General features: G+C 40.6%; 1 pseudogene across 1 annotated transcript; it reads left to right on the top strand.

Moving 5' to 3' along the window:
* The first annotated feature begins 221 nt into the window (after nucleotides 1–221).
* On the top strand, nucleotides 222–520 carry LOC308431729 (peptidyl-prolyl cis-trans isomerase A-like; annotated as a pseudogene). The gene has a single exon. The product of its transcript is annotated as a peptidyl-prolyl cis-trans isomerase A-like (transcript).
* Nucleotides 521–5,652: the final 5,132 nt, after the last annotated feature.

Genomic DNA, 5,652 nt, shown 5'->3' with positions numbered 1-5,652 from the left:
CACAATAAGAGACTTGGTCATAATTGCTAACTGGGGGTAATTGAAGATATCTACATGAGTGCGAATTCTTATTAATAATTTCTGATTTGGCTTCTTTTGCTCTCAGGAGACTGGAGACCTGTTTGCAGACAAAGTTCCAAAGACAGCAGGAAGCTCTGAGCACTGGAGAGAAAAGATTTGGCTATAAGGGTTTCTCCTTTCACAGAATTATTCCAGGATTCATGTGCCAGGATGGCTGATGTGACACGCCATAATGACACTGTTGGCGGGTCCATCTACAGAGAGAAATTTGAGGATGAAGCACACAGGTCCTGGCATCTTGTTCATGGCAAATGCTGGACCAAACACAAATGGTTCCCAGTTTTTTATCTGCACTGCCGAGACTGAGTGGTTAAATGGCTGCATGTGGTCTTGGGAAGGTGAAAGAGGCAGGAACATGGTGGAAGTCATGGAGCGTTTTGGGTCCAGAGATGACAAGACTAGCAAGAAGATCACCATTTCCGACTGTGGACAACTCTGATTTCTTTTGACTTGTGGGCATTTTACCCATCAAACCATTCCTTCTGTGGCTCAGGAGAGCACTCCCACCCCATCTGCACACAAGACGCTGTAATCTCTGCTCTCACTGAGGTTCTTTGGGTTCCATGTTTTCCTCCTTCCCCTTCAAGTCTATTTGGATTGCAAAGTTAAGTTTATGATTATGAATAAAAACTAAATAAAAAAATAAATACACGGAGCAGCACTGCTCCCACTCTGGAAGGAAGAGCCAGATCCCTTTCTTCACCTTTTTACACCAAGCTTTCCTGGATGGAGCCTCTTAGGAGAGGAAAGATGGGTGGATGGAGAAGACCAGCAACAGAAGAGTCTGTGAGTCCCATCTCATACTCCTTTCTTGAAGTCAGAGGAGAACCCACCTAGAAAAGGAAAGAAATGTGGCTTGTTACCATTTGCCCTGTGTGATTACGGCTGATGGCCAGAAAGATTGTTTGATACTGAAATCTATCAGTGCACCGGGCATTCAAAGCATAACATTGAACAGTGATAACATTAACCATCACTGTTTATTAACTTCTTCAGCTCAGTGCCCAGACACTGAGTAAGCTATAGCCTCTACACATCTCTTAATTCATCCAGCCCAAGAGGTGGTACATTAGCTATTCGTGTTGCATTATAAATTACCCTGGTACTCAGCATGTTAAAACAGCGAAGATTATCATCTCATGAGGACTCCAGGAGACAGAAACTCTGAAGATGGTGAGGCTAAGGGTTTGGGCTCAGAATTTCTCATGATGCTGTAGATAAGATGGTAGTTGGAGCTTCAGTCACCTGATAGAGGACCCATTATTTCATGACTGTCAAGATAGTACTGGTTGTTGGCAAGAGATCACAGTTCCTTGCTACTTGTCCTGTGAGGAAGTGGGGGTACCTGTTTCTCCCCACAACATGGCAGCTGGCTTTGGCTAGAGGCAAGAGATACAACTCTATACACCATCCACTTGGTGATCTAGCCTCAGAAGCCACATTCTCTCATTTCTACATTCTGTTGCTTCCATGGGACTCTATTTGTGAGGGGAAATTACTAAGGAAAGGGGGTGACTGGGGAAAATCTAGAAGTCATAAACATTTCCGTTCATACTAGAAGAAACTGACACAAGATTGAGTTGTGTTGCTAAGATCCACAGCTGGTCTTCAGCAGAGCTAGGATCTGAGACTCTGGCCTCGCTGACTCCAAAATCAGGCAAAATGTAGTAGTAACTTGTCCTATCACTTTGACCAAATACCTGTAGTCACAGCTTAAAGGAGAAAACTTTTACTGGGTTCATGGTTTCAAAGGGGTCTGTCCAGGGTTGCGTGATAACATGCCTTTGAGTAGAGTATCATAAAGAAGATGGGTGTTGTTGTGGAGCATGTCCTTTCCCATTAGGCCAACAGGAAACAGAGGAAGGGGTCTTCTTTCTCCTTTCCCCAATCATCCCATTGCAATGGTGCTTCCATCATTCAGGTTGGGGCTTCCTCCCTCGGCCAATCCTATCTGAAAAACCTCTTATAGACAGACCCGGAACTGTGCTGTGTCATGCACCAGGTGCCTTCTGAATCCAAGTATGATGACAGCGAAGATTAGGCACCACACAGAAACACTGATGAAGCCTGAAGTGTGACTGTGTGCAGAAATGAGTCAGGGTTGTGTTAGTCACAGTATAGTGCACTGAGCATCGTGGGCCAGGGCCTCACATTCAACCTCAACTTGTAGCATTGCTTTGATGGCAGAAATAACACCCAAAAAAATAGATGAAACAATGGGGATAAATGAATCAAGGCTAAAACTAATGAAAGAGCAACAAAAAAGAAATACAAAGAATCAGTGAAATGAGGCCTTGGTTCTTTGAGAAAAGCCACAAGATTGACAGACTCTTGAGCAAAGTAACTAAAAGATAAGAGAGAAAACTCAAATTTATAAAATTAGAGATTAAAATGGACCGTTACAACAGACATCAAAGAAAAAAATTTAAAAATCATAAGAAGGTACTTTAAAAATACGCCAAACTGGAAAACCTAAAGGAAATGGATGAATTTCCTACTAAAGTTAAATCAAGATCAAATATGCAATTTAAATAGACATAGAACCCTTAGTGAGATAATTTTAAATCTTCCAATCTCCCAATTTTTAGGACTAGGTGGATTCAGTGCAGAATTTGACTAGACATTCAAAGAAAAATTTAATGCTAATACTCTTCAAATTATTCCACAAAATAGAAACTGATGGAACATTACTTAATTTTTTTTTTAACAAGGTCACGATTACTCTGATTCTAAAACCACAGAAGACCCAACAAAAAATTATGGACAAACTGAATCCAAAAAGACATCAAAAAGAAATCATTTACTATAATGAAGAGGGTTCCCTAGAGATTTGGGGGTTGGTGTTTCAATGTACTTAAATTGATAAATTTACATTGACTAATATAGCTTATCACATAAATGGACTGAAAGGTAAAAAGTGCATGATCATCTCATTAAATGCAGAATAAACCTTTGGCAAATCTAACATACCTTCATGATAAAAGCCCTACAGAGACTAGGGATATAAGAACATATGTCAGCATAATTGCCTAGTTACTTTTCAATTGCCATGAAGAGACATCATACGCAAGGCCTTATAAAAGAACGCATTTAATTGAAGGCTTGTTTATGGCCTCAGAGAGTGAGTCCATGCCCATAACAGCAGAGAGCAGAACGTGGCAGCAGGCAGGCAAACAGCACTGGAGGGAGTGGTACTTGAGAGCTCACTTGTTGAGACAACAACCACGAAGCAGAGAAGGGGAAGAGAAACAGAGGGAAAAGATCACTAGGAATGACTCTGGTTCCAGTAGACCTCAAAGTCCACCCCTAGTGACACACATCCTAATAAACATTCAAATGCACAAGCCTGTGGGGGTCAATCTCATTCAAACCACAATAATAAAGACAATTCACAGCAAATCCACAACCAGCATCAAGTTAGACAGAGAAACTCAAGGCATTTCCATTAAGCTCAGGAGCAAAACAAGGATGTCCACTCTAGCCATACTTAGTTAATATAAGCTTGAAGTCTTAGCTAGAGCAACAAGACAATCTGAGGCTATCAGAGGGAGACAGATAGGCAAGGGAGAAGTCAAAGTATCTTTATTTGCAGATGAAGTAATTTTATATGTAAAATATTCTTAAAACTTCTCCATGAAACTTTGATAGCTGATAAACACTTTCAGCAAAGTAGCATGATATAGCCTTCCTCTACACAACTGACAAATGAACTGAGAGAATTCAGAGAAGCAAATCTTTTCACAATGCCTTCAAAAAATCATATTTGTTTTTTCCCTAGGCTTATGAGCTATCTGGTCTCAGGTTCTTGACCACTCTAGCAGTGTTGGGTATGAACTCTATTTTATAGAGTAGAGCTTTAAGTCAATCAGAAAGCAACTGGTTATTCCCACATTTGTGTCACTATTGTTCCAGTACATCTTGCAGGCAGCCCACTGTAGCAGGTTGAAGGGATTGTAACTGGGGGATATGGATAATTGTCTCTCACCTCCAGTAGCATGCGGAGTACCCTCCAGGACCATGAATGCTAGTCAGTAGGGATGAAGTTTCTAGTTATATACCCAGTATGAACCCATTTTTAATTGGGTTATTTGTTTTCTTGATATTCAGGTTTCTTAGCTTTCTAATATTTTAGATACTAACCATCCGTCAAATGTAGAATTGGTAGAGATCTTTTCCCACTCTGTAGGTTGTTGCTTTGCCCCAGTGCTGGTGTCCTTTGCTTTACATATGCTTTCAGCATCCTAAGGTCCCATTTACTGTTGGCCTTGGTGCCTGTGCTACTGGTGTCCTGTTTAGAAGGTCGTTTTCTGTGCCAATAAGTTCAAGCATATTCCCCACTTTCTATTTTATAAGATTCAGATTATCTAATCTTATGTTGATTCCTTGGTCTATTTGTAGTTGACTTTTGTGTAGTAATAAATATGTATCTATTTCCATGCTTCTACATGCAGACTGGCAGTTAAACCAGCACCTTTTGTTGAAGATGCTGTCTTTTTGGGAGGGAGGCTATTGTATAGTTTTGGCTTCCTTGTTAAAAATCAAATGTCCATTGGTGGGGGAAAACCTTACACGAGAACTCCAAGCAACTGAGAAATGCTGATGTTGGGTTAGATGAAAATCCGATACGATTATTCTGCTAAAGGAATATGGCAATGAAATGACTCCTAACATAGAGACACTGTGGACAAATGCCTTACTCAGCCCTCGTTGGACAAGCTTCTTTCTGCAGTAGATGGAAAAAACAGGGACCCACAACTGGACAACGCGAAGAGAGTGAGAGGCTTTAGAGCACCCACTTTATCCCCTGGAACTGCAGTTACAACTTGTTATAAGCTACTTTGTCAGGAGCTGGGACTGGAACCCAGGCCCATGAGAACAGCTAGTGCTCTTAACCATTTAGCTATCTCTCCAGTTCCTAATATCTAACTTTTTGAGGCAGTCTTCCTATATAGCTCTGGATGACCTGGAACTCACAGAAATCCTTCTGCCTCGGTCTCTTCAGTGCTGAGATTGCAGGTATTGGCTATCACACCTGGTTTGTTTTGTTTTGTTTTAACATAAAGGAATCACAGATTGAACATTCAAAAGGTATGATATATGAAGATGATAGAAATTGCAGCAGAGTTCATATTGTACAGCATGCTTTTGGCAAGTGGCACCTTCATTTTACATTATAATTTTCCCTTAAAGGCCAAATTTCACATTATTCATGTCTTAGGCAGAGACTGGAGCATTTGGATTAAGTATGACGAAGTAATTGTTCTCATATATTCATGTAATAGTTTCCAAAGCACATCAAATTCCATTTGATATTGACACACAATTCCTTTAACTTTGGGAAATCAGGAAACCCCAGGCACCGCATGTCTTGGAGTCTTACTTATGAATGCTAATTACCACTACTTTATAGGTATGTAGATAAGCCTTATTCAGATAAGCACAATAGCAAGAAATTAATTTTTATTGTGTTCAGAATAGAAGCTGGGAAAGACTGGAAGAAACCACAAAAGGCATCTAAACGACTACAGAAGCATTTCACCAAACCAAGGAGAGCTGTGCAGGACTCTGAAG

The sequence above is a fragment of the Micromys minutus genome (assembly GCF_963924665.1).
Source record: "Micromys minutus genome assembly, chromosome: 17".
Lineage (NCBI taxonomy): Eukaryota > Metazoa > Chordata > Mammalia > Rodentia > Muridae > Micromys > Micromys minutus.
The sequence above is the reverse complement of the archived record's forward strand: the minus strand, read 5'-3'. Positions and strand labels throughout refer to the sequence as shown.